Genomic DNA, 16,308 nt, shown 5'->3' with positions numbered 1-16,308 from the left:
GCCTGTGACACAAGAACATTCCTAAATAGCAATAGAACACACACCACTCACACAATACACTTTAATAGAACGGAGAGATACCTCTTTAGGAGTTTTGGATGAGAACAGCTTGGCTTGAAAGAAGACCCCTCCATAAGGTTTGGGATTACTGTTAAAATCTCTCGCATGGATGGTAACATAAAGCAACTCTCCTATTTGGTAGCTGTCTTTCATGTTGTGAATGATGAATGTGGAGTGAGCGGGACTTGTACTCATGGACACATTTGTAATTGATCTGTCTGGTCCAGCCCAGTAGAGAGCCTGCTGTAAACTGGAGTAACGTTCTGAACTGATTCCAAATTCAGAGTAAAATGAGATTCTTGGTGACTGTGACAAAAAGCTGCGTTGAGGTTGTTTCTCTCTTTCTTTAAACACAAAAGACCATATCACCTACAAACATGTACAAGATGTTATTAGCAGTCAGCATCAGCAGTCATTTATACATAACACTTTTCAGAATGAACATTTATTTTTATAATTCATGGAATAAATGTGCAACATTTACAAAACAACACACATACTTAAACACACATTATACAAAACTTCCAAAAACAACATTTAGCAAAACCAGTAAAACAAGTTCATAACACATACAGTAGCCTATATATATAAAACTTGTATATCGCATAAAAAAGTGGACACACATATGATCAGGGAGGATTTATAAAATTCGGATGACTAAATTATGGATTACCCCAGGGATGGGTTTTAGGACCCTTGCTATTCTCCATTTACATGCTGCCCCTTGGAAACATTATTAGAAAACATGGAATTAGCTTCCACTGTTATGCAGATGATACTCAGCTATATATCTCATCAAGACCAGATGATTCCTTCCAGCTATCCAAACTGGCAGAGTGCATCGACGATATAAAACATCGGATGACTTGCAATTTCCTTCTTTTAAATTCTTATAAAACAGAAATATTACTTATCGGACCAAAGACACGTGAGCAGAATATTTCGGATTATAACCTGCAAATTGAAGGCTGCACTGTTACTCCAACAAATACAGTTAAAGACCTCGGCGTTATATTAGACAGCAACCTGTCATTTAAAAATCACATCTCAAATGTCACAAAAACAGCCTTCTTCCACCTTAGGCTTGCTCAGTAAGAATATTTTCTGAACTGTTTATGCAGGTTATACAACTTATAATTATTCGTTATACAGATACCTCGGCTTATGATGACAGGCTACTCTGTACATTCGAAAATCTACATTCAAATGGCTTTCAAAAACAGCTTGGTTCAGTGGTAGAAATGTTGCCAAACTTCAAATATTCTATGTGTTGCTGAGCAGAAAGCTAATTCATGCATTTGTGATCTCAAGACTTAACTACTGTAATGCACTACTTAGTGGTTGTCCTGCATCATCAAATAAACAAACTATCAGTTAGTTCAGAATGAGCTGCCAGAGTAACAGGTCGACAAATAAAACCCTCACCGGGAGACTGCTTTTATTAGTAATATTTATTATTTACTAGAATGATCTTGCTTGTTCTATAAACACCATGCACTGTGCTGTGTTTGACCTTTTTGTGTTCATTTCTCTTATTTTCTCCGAGCTGTTGACAAGCCTTGTGAAAAGCGCTATATAAATAAAATTGAATTGACAATTGAATAGATCCGAAGTTGTGAGCGTTAATCATTCACAACACAACAACTATGCAAAGTAAATGATTCTGGAGAACACATTGTGTCTTATCCTGTTACCATGTTGACATTCTTTGTGACGTGAACGTAAGATTTCCAATAATAGTGTTCATAAATTTGAAAATATAACTAATGTATTTTACGTGCCACGTTAAAACATATAACAAATTAAATCATTTATCACAATAAACATCTTCACATTTACAAGAAACAAGTCATTTGGATTAAAGGCAAGTCGTAATTCAAGAACAGTTTTAAACAATTAATGCCGTGCATACTGCTTGAATAAAGTATAAATATTCAAAGTTGAAAGGTTTTTCAAAACTCAATAGCGTTAGTAAATAATATTCCTAAACACATTATTTAATTTGGTGAAGGATTTATAAATCCGATGTTAATGATAGATAATATGTCTATAAATCACCAACAGACCCACAATATATTTAGTAGGGTGTAAATCTGTAACAACCCATGGACTACACCCCCCATAATCCTTTGCAACCGTTCATCACCTTGATTTCACCGGTACCTGACACTCATCACCTGGACCCTATGTTTTCCATTTGTCTTTGTTCATTGTCAAGTCTAGTTGTTGTATCGTTAGATGTTTCATGCTTGCTTCTAGTTCTGACCTTTTTGTACCTGTGGATGTTATTTGTGAATCACCTGCTGTGGATGTTTGCTTACCCTTGGATGTTGACTGTTGGATTATCACCCATCGTTTGTTCACCCGTGTATTAAATCATCAGTTCACCTAACTCTGTGTGTGTGGCAGTCCGTCCTTCGTCCTCACGAAGTGTTGACAACCGGACAGTTCATCACAGATACAATGCCGTATCGATATTCTCCGACCAGCGATTCGATATTTGCCGTCACCTCGGAAATGTTAGCGATATTCGATTAATTAATCAATATTTTGATATTACTTGCCTAGTTTACACAATGCATTACATTTTTAACAACTCGACAAATGCAAACCAAAATATTAAGATGAACGTTTAATTAAACTCTTTGAAAACTGCACACACTCTGTTCAAATGGGACATTTACAACAATAAACTATAGTGTTTCTGCTAGGATTTTATAAGAACAGTGGCTGGAGTAATGATAGGTAAAATCAATGAAGGTTATAAAAATATGAAAGGTAAATTCGTGCCATAAAGATTTGCATGTCGCAGGATAACATTTGTAAAAGCGTACGTGACATTGCAAGCTAAAATAAATTTGCATTCGCAAAAAAGTTTTGTAAAGGTGTAAATCAAGCTGCAAGCGAAAGAAAACAAGTTTTGCAGCATTGTAATCATTTTTAGTAAGCGTAATTCATGTGTTGTGAAATCGGCAACTTCATATTACAGTCAAATAATTATGATCTGTATTCTTCTGACCTCCGTTTTTTCCACGCTTACACTTTTGCACGTTTTTTGCGCTGAAATACGGCCAAAAGCATCGCGAGTCTGTAAACAGAGGTTCGTGCAAAACAATGGTGTTATGAACTGCAAAACAGATTCATCGCGCAGAACCTGTCTTTGTGTATGTAAAATAAATCTGTTCCAAACGTCTTGCCTACGCAGGCAAAAACTGTTTCTTGCAGTAAACCGATGTGTACGGTTCCGTCTCGCGCTTACACTTTTGGCACGATTCTCTCACTAAGTTGAGTTTGCAAGCGTGAAGGGGGAGGCGGGGCTACCTTCTTGTGACCAATCAAATGAGGTTCCTGATGACTCATCGTTTTCTCTTATCTGATTGGTTCAATAACGCGCCAGTCAAGCAGACATCAGACACTTTAATGCACGCACCCAGACGATCATAGATATCTCATTTGTACACGATTCTTTAAACATTAACCTGACTGACATGTGTTGAATTACTACTATATACCCTTACGAAAATTAAAAAATAATTGTTTAACCACAGTAAAACTGGGTTTGCCAACGGTAATCCTAACACCATGGTTGCTACTACAAAAACATGGTTAATTTCATAAGGATAGAAATTCTGTACATCATGAAAATGTGCTTAAACCATTGAACTGATGCTACAATCTATAATTAAAACTGTTAATTCCAAATGTATGAGAATTTACACTGTAATTTTATTGTCTCTTAAGGATTTGATGATGGATGCTGTATTGGATAGGCTTCATTTGCAACTGTCCCACCTGCTTAGTCCACAACCAATTGATTAAGACTTATTGGAGTTATAGGTTTTCCCAGGATTTAGCATACTATGCACATTTTATAAATTTCCTGCATAAATAGTTTAAAAATATAAAAACGTGTTGAGAACTTGAGTCACCCAAATCTCAGCCATTTGCAGTAAATTATGGCTTCTGGTGATGTTGGGAAGAAGCACTGCATAAACGCGAGACCTAGAAACTTGGTATTAACTGTTTTAATTGTAGATTGTATAATTATAGTTCATGGTTTAAGCAGATTTACATGATGTATAGAATTTATAGCACTGATAATTCAATACATTTTAAACAAGATTTTCTGTCCAAGACACCAGCTAAGAATTCAGTATCAACACATGTCAATCAGCTAAATGATTAAAGAATCGTATATATTAAGTATTAGATATGTATGATCGTCTGGGTGCATGCATTAAAGTGTCTGATGTCTACTTGACTGGCGCGTTATTGAACCAATCAGATAAGAGAAAACGATGAGTCATCAGGAACCTCATTTGATTGGTCACAAGAAGGTAGCCCCGCCTCCCCCTTCACGCTTGCAAACTCAATTTAGTGAGAGAATCGTGCCAAAAGTGTAAGCGCGAGACGGAACCGTACACGTCGGTTTATTGCAAGAAACAGTTTTCGCCTGCGTAGGCAAGACGTTTGCAACGGATTTATTTTGCACACACAAAGACAGGTTCTGCGCGATGAATCCGTTTTGCAGTTCATAACACCATTGTTTTTGCACGCACACCTCTGTTTACAGACTCGCAATGCTTTTGGCCGTATTTCAGCGCAAAAAACGTGCCAAAAGTGTAGCGTGGAAAAAACGGAGGTCAGAAGAATACAGATCATAATTATTTGACGTAATGTGAAGTTGCCATTTCACAACACATGAATTACGCTTACGAAAAATGATACAATGCTGCAAAACTTGTTTTCTTTCGCTTGCAGCTTGATTTACACCTTTACAAAACTTTTTTGCGAATGCAAAATTATTTTACGCTTGCAATGTCACGTACGCTTTTACAAATGTTATCCTGCGCATGCAAATCTTTTAGGCATGAATTTACCTTCATATTATTTTACCGTCATATGGGAAGTCCTTTGTGTGTAAAACTCGTCAATTTACTACTCAAACAACAACACAATGCCTGAAAGACAAACACATCTACATGATGGGAGACTCTACAGTGAGACAGTGGTTTGAGTTCTTGCTGAAAGCTGTACCAAGTGAGACAGATAGTTCCTTGCAATTAATAAAAATGCCATGAGTGATGCTTATTGTGATTGTAATGTAATGGCTTGTTTGTGAATTAAATAAGTTTGATGGATGCAGTCATTTTGGGATCATCACTGTTGGGTTTTCTTACTGCAGCTTTGAAGCGGATGAATCTTCATGTTTTATATCAGGCAGGACCTCTTCTAGCAGTGGATGTGGGGAACAACATTGACTTACACTGGAGAGCTCACGGTATTCCTCTGCGGTGTCGGAAAACTGAACTTACAAATCTTCACTACATCAGTAATGAGATTGAGGATCTGACGGGAGGACCTCACACTGTTGTTGTATTTCATCTGGGGATCCACTTCACATCATTTCCTTTGGATTTCTACACCCACAGAGTGTTGAGGGTTCGAAGAGCTGTCCTGGATTTACTACAGCGAGCACCAGAAACTACTGTTATCGTCAAAACTGTCAACACTGGCGTTAAGGTAAGAAAGCTGTTGCAAGTAAAATATAAACACTACAGAAAGAAGACACTTATTATCTGTTAATGTTCAATTAAAACAATCTTATTATGATACATACATTACACACATAACTACAGATACATTTTTTTAATAAATAGTACATTTTTATGATTGGTATTATGCCTTTGGTGTTTTTCTGTCTTTGTAATAGGATGTGTTTACCAGCGACTGGTATTCTCTTCAGTTGGACAGAATTCTGCGGTGGGCTTTTCAGGATGTTGGTGTTTATATTTTGGATGTATGGCAAATGACAGCCTGTCACTACAACAAAGAGAGCATTCATCCAGGTCGTGTCATCATCAAAAATGAGATGGACATTTTACTTTCTTTTATTTGCCCTGAATAAGTTTTCCACAGCATTTTTTGGTCGTATTTCAGCGCAAAAAACGTGTCAAAAGTGTAAGCGTGGAAGAAACGGAGGTCAGAAGAATACAGATCATAATTATTTGACCTAATATGAAGTTGCCGTTTCACAACACATGAATTACGCTTACGAAAAATGATACAATGCTGCAAAACTTGTTTTCTTTCGCTTGCAGCTTGATTTACACCTTTACAAAACTGTTTTGCGAATGCAAATTTATTTTATGCTTGCAGTGTCACGTACGCTTGACCAATGTTATCCTGCGCATGCAAATCTTTTAGGCATGAATTTACCTTCATATTATTTTACCTTCATATGATTTTACCTTCATACTCCAGCCCCACTGTTCATAAAATCCTAGCAGAAGCAGTATAGTTTATTGTTGTAAATGTCCCATTTGTACAGAGAGTGTGCAGCTTTCAAAGAGTTTAATTAAATGTTCATCTTATATATTTTGGTTGCATTTGTGAGTTATTAAAAATGTAACTGCTTGTGTAAACTAGGCAATATCATAATATTGATTAAATTAATCGAATCGCAAACATTTTCGAGGTATCTGCAAATATCGAATCGCTGGTGGAAAAAAACTATATTGCATCGTATCGTGATGAACTGTCCGATTTGGTCACACTTCGGGAGGACGGACGATGCCACACACACAGAGTTAAGTGAACTGATGATTTCATACACGGGTGAACAAACGATGGGTGATAATCCAACAGTCAACATCCAAGGGTAAGCAAACATCCACAGCAGGTGATTCACAAATAACATCCACAGGTACAAAATGGTCAGAACTAGACGCAACCATGAAACATCTAACAATAGGACAACTAGACTTGACAATGAACAAAGACAAATGAAAACATATATAGGGTCCAGGTGATGAGTGTCAGGTGCAGGTGAAATCAAGGTGATGAACAAGTGCAAAGGATTATGGGGGGTCTAGTCCATGGGTTGTTACAGATTTACACCCCTACTAAATATATTGTGTCTAGTGGTGATTTATAGACATTATCTATCATTAAACATCGGATTTAAATAAATCCTTCACCAAATTATAATAATGTAGGAATTATTATTTACTAACGCTATTGAGTTTGAAAACCTTTCAACTTTGAAATATTTATACTTTATTCAAGCAGTATGACGCATTAATTGTAAAACTTTTCTTGACATTACGACTTGCTTTAATCACAATGACTTGTTCTTGTAATGTGAAGATTTTATTGTTAAAATGATTTAATTTGTTATATGTTTTAACGTGGCACTAAAATACATTAGTTATTTTTTCAAAATGTTATGAACTATATAATGAAATCTCACGTCACTCACAAAGAATTGCTTTCACAGTTCACAGGGAAAGACCATGTTTTAAGAAGTTCTTTACTGGAATGTGCCTTGGAATGATAAGCTTTCTGGTGAGTCCTAGTTCAATTCAATTCAATTCAATTCAATTTTATTTATATAGCGCTCTTCACAATGTCCATCGTTCCAAAGCAGCTTTACAGGAGAAAATAAGAAAAACTGAAAAACACAAAAAAGGTCAAACACAGCACAGCACAGTGTTTATAGAACAAGCAAGATTATTCTAGTAAATAATATCTAATAAATGCAGTCGCCCGGTGGTTTATTTAGCATTACTCTGGCAGCTGCGTTCTGAACTAAGTGTAGTTTGTTTATTGATGATGCAGGACAACCACTAAGTGCATTACAGTAGTCAAGTCTTGAGGACACAAATGCATGAATAAGCTTCTCTGCGTCAGCAACACATAAAATATTTCATAATTTGGCAACATTTCTAACTCAACTCAACTCAACTTTATTTATATAGCGCTTTTACAATTTTCATTGTTACAAAGCAGCTGTACATGAGACATATTGACTATAAGCAAAATAATTAAAGTTGTACCTGCAAAAACAAGAAAACAGAAATATTACTTATCGGACCAAAGACTAAGGTGGAAGAAGGCTGTTTTTGTGACATTTGAGATGTGATTTTTAAATGACAGGTTGCTGTCTAATATAACGCCGAGGTCTTTAACTGTATTTGTTGGAGTAACAGTGCAGCCTTCAATTTGCAGGTTATAATCCGAAATATTCTGCTCACGTGTCTTTGGTCCGATAAGTAATATCTGACAGAGTGTCTTTCCTCGGATACTTTGAAGGACCTGGGGAAAATGGAAATAGGCTAAAAGAAACCGTAAAGTGCAGTGTGAAGTGGGAGAAGAATGGACTGGAGAGGATAAAAAATGGAAATTGCTGTTGTGAATACAAAGATTCTCACACTGGAGAGGAATGGCGCTGCCAGAAACCTAAATCTCTGCCATGCGGTGCTCGAGTATACCACTCCTTTGGAGAGTACATCAACTTTATGACCCCTCAAGAAGCAAAGATTTTGTGAGATTAAATTATGTTTGTTTGATTTATATATGATATTTAAATTGGCTTTACATGAATATACTGTATTTTAATGTTGTGAAAAAACGTACTCTTTTATTGGATGTTATTGGGGAGTGAGTTGAAGATAACTATATGTATCTATACAACTATACAAGGCAGGAGGAAAACAGAGACACATGTGAGACACATTTGAAGATAGTTGATTTAATGTCGATTTAAAATTGATTCAACATTATCTTTACATTCATGGCGGCAGGCATTAAGGCTTTAGATGTTATCAGTATGTCCACTCCCTGTGAATCAAACCCATTTTGCCATTGTGATTGGGGCACATGCACATGATACATGTTTATAAATAATATGTTTCTCTGTCTTTGTAACAGGATGTTTACCAGCGACTGGTATTCTCTGCAGTTGGACAGAATTCTGCGGTGGGCTTTTCAGGATGTTGGTGTTTATATTTGGGATGTATGGCTAATGACATCCTGTCACTACACCAGAGATAACCTTCATCCAAGTCCTATCATAATCAAGAATGAGATTGACTTTTGACTTTCTTTTATTTGCCCTGAATGAATTTTTCTCATGAGGTGAAAGCACAACTGTCTGTTCAAAGGTTATGTTCTACTTTGACTTGATTGGATTTTTCTTTCATTCTTTTACAACAATGTAAAGACATCAGGTTTACGGCCTTATACTATATAGTTTGACTGAGATCTACTAACTACTTTATAGTAATGTTATCCATGATATCATTGCAAAGTCTCTTTTGACTTGCTGAAGCCAAGGCTTTAGCATTAGCCGTTATGATTTTTTGGCTAAATGTTGTAGGCTTAACATCTAGTGGCTTTGGCTTCTCCCTTCTCAGAGTAGTAATTTAGATGCCGAGAGGTGATCCCTACTCCGGAAAAGTGACACCTTGTGCTCGCGGGGCAATAGTACTGCGACAATTTCCCACTGAATGAATGCTAAAGTTTATCGAAAAAAGACTCTAAGTTTGTCTGTATGCGCCTCTACTGAAAGTCACTAAAACTAGTGAAAGAGTTGCTAATTTAGCAACACTGGCGAGACGAATTAGGAATGAATGGGAAACAGTGAGTCACCGAGAAGCTGAAGCCAGGTCAGGATTTTTGGTGTGACAGCGCTCCACGGCAAAATGAATACTGCAAAAACGGAATTAATCTCCAATATTCGCTTAGTTATTGATTTAGTACAATATAATCACTTACTTGATGGGGATCGCTTGATACTTTTTCTTGATTTTAGAAAAGCCTTTGACACCGTTAGCCATAAGTTTATATTTGAGTCTTTAGAATTTTATGGTTTTGGACAATATTTTATTAAATAAAATAGAATGGATAAAAGCGTCTGCCTAATGCATGAATGTAAAATTAAGTGTTAAAACATTATATTTCGGTAGTAATACAGTAGCTCTGTAAAACTTGAAAATGGAACATCACCTAGATTTGAGATGAACCGGGGTATCCGACAAGGCTGTCCAATTTCTGCATTTCTTTCTTTAGTTGTAGCCCAGTTCTTAAGTAATATGGTGAACCAACACTCCTTTAAAGGTGGGGAGGTTGATTTGGAAAGGTGCTAACTTTAGCCTGCTAGCACTGACATTATAATCCCACCCTCTATGCGATTCGCCGTCCAAAACCACGCCTCCTCCAAACACATGAATGTATTATTTAAATCCACATAACAAATTACAAACTAAATCCATTAAATTCTTCTCGAGGGAATGTACATACCTGTCCAAAAGAAAGAGAGCAACCTTGGTATTGTCTTTCAGACCCTTTGCCTGCCGGAGCTGTCTCCATCATGTAAAGGTTAATGTTAACGTTAATTCCAGTTTGTCCTCTTTCATAATCCACAGCGTTCGGCCAGAACGTTTTGATTGGGCGAACGTATTTTGGTCCTGCGCGTTTCACAGACGATATATTATTATAAAAATATTATTTGACAACTATACTTCTTGATTGCTATCAGGATGTAAAGAGATTTCCAACCAACATGACAAAAAATGTTTCTGGACAGGATCACCCACCCTGCCTTTAAAGGTATTCAAATTCATGAAAAACAAATTAAAATAACATAACTTGGTGATGACACAACTAATTTTCTTGGAGATAGTGATGAGGCACCTTTGGCTTTGAATGTTATTAATAGATTTTCAAAGTTTTCTGGGTTAAATTTAAATTTGGCTAGATGTGAGATTTTACAACTTAAGAATGACAATTTATCCACTGTGTGTAATATATCTGTTAAAGACACGGTAACTTGTTTGGGTGTCAGAATTCCTATAAATGCTCAAATAATAGGAGAGTCCAAATTTAGGCCTGTTATTGAGAAAATGCAAAAGAAATCTAACTCATGGCTAGCTAGAGATCATTCTATTCATAGAAGAGTTCTATTGAGTATAGCAGAAGGTCTCTCAAGAGCAGCTTATCTCTTGACCTCACTTAGCGCCCCAAAGGAATTTGTTAACAAATGGTTATAATAAAATACTTTATGGATTTATCTGGAGAAACAAACCTCATAAGATCAAGAAAATGTCATTGGAAATGAGCTATCTGAAGGTGGAATTAAATGTCTTGATTTTACACTTTTTAATCAAATTTTAATAATGAATTAATAAATAATAATAAATTACTGGTAAACTTCCTGTTAACTGTCTTAGCTTCTATGGTTTGCACTGGCTGTACACATGGAAAAGAGTTTTCATGTTTGACGTATAGATTTGGCTCACAATAATTTCTACACTTGAATTATACATAGGCACAGTTGTCAAATGATATTTTTAATTATACCATAAGGTGGCGCTAATCGGTAATGATTAAATTGCGGTTTTGCACATGACAAAAACATTTGGTTGGTTTGTTTTATAATATAGTAATGACATAACTTTATGGCAACCAAAACGTATTACTGTAAATAATTTAATTCATTATTATATAATCTATTATCAATTACATGTATAGACTTACTACTATTACTATATATAATATAATTGACTATACATGTAATTTTAATTTAATCTTTTTCATTTTGGCTAGTTAAACAGAAAGTGGCTGTAACAAGTTGATGTGTTACTGTGATGTAAAAATATATGTTGGCATGACTTACTGATCGCATGACTTTTTAGTGTTATTACATTGTCAAAAAAACCATTTAGTGCTGCTGAGTTTCTTTATGAACAACCCCCAGGCTTCTTAGAAATCACATGGCTAAGAGACCACGCACATTCTTAATTTAGTCTTAACTGAATGAGCGAGAGCGTCAAACTGGCAGGAAGTCATTAGTTTTCAAAGTGAGCAGGCGGCCAGCAGGAGTTTTGACTAGAAGGGACACAGCAGACTCCACTGGGCATGCGCTCTTCAGTTGATTCATATTTGTTTTTATTGTAAGGTTAGGTTTAGGTTTATTGCTCCTGTATGACATGTGGCTTTACTGCTCCCTGAACTCTCTGTGAGTCTCTTTGGATAAAAGCGTCTGCTAAATGACTCAATGTAAACGGATCCTCAACAAAACCAGATTTAATGATCACAGTCTGACAATATACACTGTTAAAAAAAATCTGTAAAAAAACGGTAAAAAGTCTGGCAGCAGAGTTTCCAGACATTTTCCGTAAAATTACGTAAAACAACTGTTTCACAAAATTACATGAAATAAGCTGTAAAAATACAGAGCCAATTTTACGGTAAAAATTGGTTAAATTACAGAATAGCACTGTTGATAATTGCTCATTAAACTTTGTAAAAACAGATAAATTATATCAAAATACATTAAAAAGCAACTTCTTTTCAGGGTAATCTCTGTAAATTTAGGAATTTTTAAGTAATTTTATTAAGCTTCTCTGTCAATCTACAAAGGAATTCACTTTTAAAAAACATTTTAAATGTATAATAACTAAGAAACTACTAATAAAAACCAAATGTCTGTACATTTACCAGTTATAATAAAGATATATATTATTAAAATACACCAAAAGTAGCTACATTTAAAACCTAAAATACTGCTAATTAAAAGTAATTATTAATTATTTGAATCTATAATGAAACTCTCAGGTCACAGGCCTACAATAATTTCCTGTTAAATTCTTTACATGTAAAATAATACGCAATATAAAAAAACAGTACTTTATTTTGTACCTATAGGTGACTTGGATTGTCAGAGTTTTGGTCCCGCTCACTGTCATTATATGCCTTCTAAAAATCCTGAAGTTATCTGATGAAGAAAGAAAAACATACATCTTAGATGGCATCAGGTAAACCTATTTTTCAGATATCAACGGTCGCAGCAAAATACTTTGACTGCAAATCTCTATGTACATTACACACTATATTCAGTTTACTTTCTTATAGCAAAACCTCCCAAGAGTTACTTTTGGGGCAGTCGTGGCCTAATGGTTAGAGTCTGACTCGTGATCAGAAGGTTGCCGGTTCGATCCGGCGGGTAACGACTGAGGTGTCCTTGAGCAAGGCACCTGACCCCTACTTGCTCCCCGGGCGCTGCAGTGATAGCTGCCCACTGCTCTGGGTGTAAGTGTGTTCACCACTTGCTGTGTGTGTGCTCACTACTCTCTGGATGGGTTAAAAGCAGAGGTCACATTTCAGGTATGGGTCACCATATCTGACTAATAGGTCACTTTCACTTTTTTTGCAATAACCAATTTTGCACAATCACAGTGGACCCACAAGGACAACACAAATTATTAATAATGGATATTATAGGAAAATGATACAGTGTAGATCAAATTTAATTTATTGCCACTGTCAAAGCAATGGAATCATTGGAATCAAATTCCTATGGAATCAAATTACTTGTCCGTCTTTGGCAATGTAGATTTTAGATTATAAACAGTCCAATCTTTTCCATACCTGGATTGTTATGGTCACCTGCGGTAGATTAGCACAAGCAGTCGATCCACAGAACCAGAAAATATTTAAAATAAGTTGTATTACATTCACACGTACAAGGTAGATTTTAGATTATAAACAGTCCAATCTTTTCCATACCTGGATTGTCATGGTCACCTGCTGTAGATTATCACAAGCATTAGATCCCCAGAACCTGAAAATAAAATATTAAAAATAAATTGTTTGTATTATCATTTACACATACAAAGCACAAGTTCCACAGATAGACATACAAAACATCAACAAGAAAATTAAGATATTGCTATGAAATTAAAACAAAATGTATAGGGAAAACATTAGATCATTTTTACCTACACTGCAAAAAGTGCCATTCTTACTAAGCGACAGTTTTGTCTTGTTTTTATTAAAAATATCTAAAACTTCTTAAATCGATATACAATTACTTGACAAGAAAAGTGACCAAAGGTATTTAGGCTCGGTTTCACAGACAAGGTTTAAGACTAGTCCCAGACTAAAATGAATTTTGAGCTGTCTTAACTGAAATTTTTAAATATATCAGTGCCATTGTTTTGTTTTAAGATGCACATCAGTAATGTTTTTTCTGTTGCATTTTAATAAAAGCAACTTAAATAGCCTAATTTAACTAAGGCATAATCCTGGCTAAAGCTAAGCCTTGTCTTTGAAACCGGGCCTTAGTCTTGTTTTATGTAAAATTATATAAGAATTAAGTACGTTTATGGTAAAAACAGGCAAAAAAATCTGCCAATGGGGTGAGATTTGTTGTCACTTAGCAAGAATGTCATTTTTTGCAGTGTAACGTTACCTACAGGTGTAATAATCATCTATCTGGATCGGAAACACATTTCTATAAGCAAAAACGTTCATAAAAACGTCTCTGAAAAAAAAACTTTTATCTTGAGAACACAAATTACTCGAATATATGTACTAACGTTAACGTTACTCCTTAGCTAACCATAGCTAACCTTACAGTAACGTTAGGCCTCTAGGTTTATCAGAAGAGTGCTAACAATTAGCTTTAAGACAAAAAGTGCAGCACACGACATGAAATAATAAAACAATAGCACTGATTGCTCTGACTGACATGGTGAAGCAGACGCTAAAGGCGCGTTGTTTTCCTCACAGTTTCAAAAGTATTGGCGCTTTAAATGTAGCCTACATGTTATATATTTCCATCGGAGCAAAAGAAATTTCTTCACTGTTACTCGCACGCTACTGCTCACTGCTGTTCTCAGAGATGTTTCCCGCGGTGCCTGCCTGGCTACCATAGGAATCCACTGGAGTTTGAAAACTCCCGCTCTGGCTCTGCTGCTCGCACTAGTACCGCCACTCACAGCCGTTACGACGCAAGTGCGCCAAATTTAAATTTGCAGCCTCTGATTGGATGACGGAAGTCTTACACAACTAAAATATATATGCCCAAAAGGAGTTATACATTTAATTGCAGATTAATTACAATATTGTTGTTTAAATTAAAAATACTGCCGTACTGTAATATATTACAGAAATTATTACAAATTGTTAAAATACTGTATGTTGTATTAGCTATAGTGAATTGATAACCGTTGCACTCGTAAATACTTTATTTTAATATTTAATGTTAGGCAAAGTTTAAAAAATGTAATAGGATCTAGCAGTTTTACTACAGTTTACTATATTTAAGTTGTCAAAATGCAAAGTTGTATGTTGTTTAGGTGAGAACAAAAATAAATGTCAAAATAAATTACATTCGTGTCTGTAGAATTACCAGTTGACCTCTAAAATACCCTAAATATATAATGACCTTAAACTGCATTTAATGACAAAGCAGTTGCAATTTACATATTTTTTACAGAGAAAATCCGTAAATTATTACTTCATTGCATTTTGGGAACTGTAAAAATACTATAAATTGCTTTTAAAAAAACATAATATTTCTGTAATTTAAAATTACAGGAAATTAACCATAATTTAATAAGTAGTATTTTTAGTACAGCAAAAATCCGTAAAATAACAGCCATTAACTTTTTGGAAAAAAGGAAAAATTCTGTAAAATAATACAGACCATTACCTGTAAAATTACATGTTTTTTAACAGTGATAGAGAAAGACAGACACAGACAAACATGAAGAATGAGTTTATCGTTGGGTTCTCTGTTGGCTGTGCTCTTCTTCTCCTCTGGACTCCTCCACTTCAGCATCTCTCTCTCTCTCTCTGTTCTCCATCTCTCATGTGATATCTCAAACGCTTCATTATACATGCAATACAATTCTACATTATTTACTATTTCATGTATTTATATTCTAACCATAAGCTCTCCCACATATTTACATTTTGAAATGTGTTTTGAAAAATGTAAATATGAAATAATCTGACGATATAAATGAAACAAATACATACAAATGCACATAGCGTATACTATACATACACAATATACACAATCAATAGAATTGTTCAGTTTAACTGTAGACTATGTCATCTGTGTAATCTGTGAATATACTTCTGTTTTGAAGTGCTGATCCATCTCTGATAATGTCAGTTTGATGGTTTGGACAGAAAATCTGTTAAAGGGAAAGTCTGACAAAAAATAACAATTCTGTCATTAACTCGCCCTCAAAACCTGTATAAATGTCTTTGTTCTGTTGAACACAAAGAAAGATATTTGGAAGAATGTTAGCAACTATCAGTTCTGGGGCACCATTGACTACTATTGTAGGAAAAATGACAATGATAGTCAAAGGTGTCCCAGGACTGTTTGCTTCACTAAATTCTTCAAAATATCTTCTTTTGTGTTCAACAGAACAAAGAAATGTTTACAATCATTTTTCCTACTATGGTAGTCAATGGTGCCCCAGAACTGTCAGCTGCTGACATTCTTCAAAATATCTTCTTTTTTATTCTGCAGAAGACAAGAGGGTGAGAATTTTCATTTTGGGCGAACTATCCCTTTAGACATATTTGCCAGTTTCACAGACAAGGCTTAAGACTAGTCCCTGACTAAAATTAATGTTTGACCTGTCTTAACTGAATAATATGATC

The sequence above is a fragment of the Triplophysa rosa genome, unplaced genomic scaffold (assembly GCF_024868665.1).
Source record: "Triplophysa rosa unplaced genomic scaffold, Trosa_1v2 scaffold97_ERROPOS115763, whole genome shotgun sequence".
Taxonomy (NCBI): domain Eukaryota; kingdom Metazoa; phylum Chordata; class Actinopteri; order Cypriniformes; family Nemacheilidae; genus Triplophysa; species Triplophysa rosa.
The sequence above is the reverse complement of the archived record's forward strand: the minus strand, read 5'-3'. Positions refer to the sequence as shown.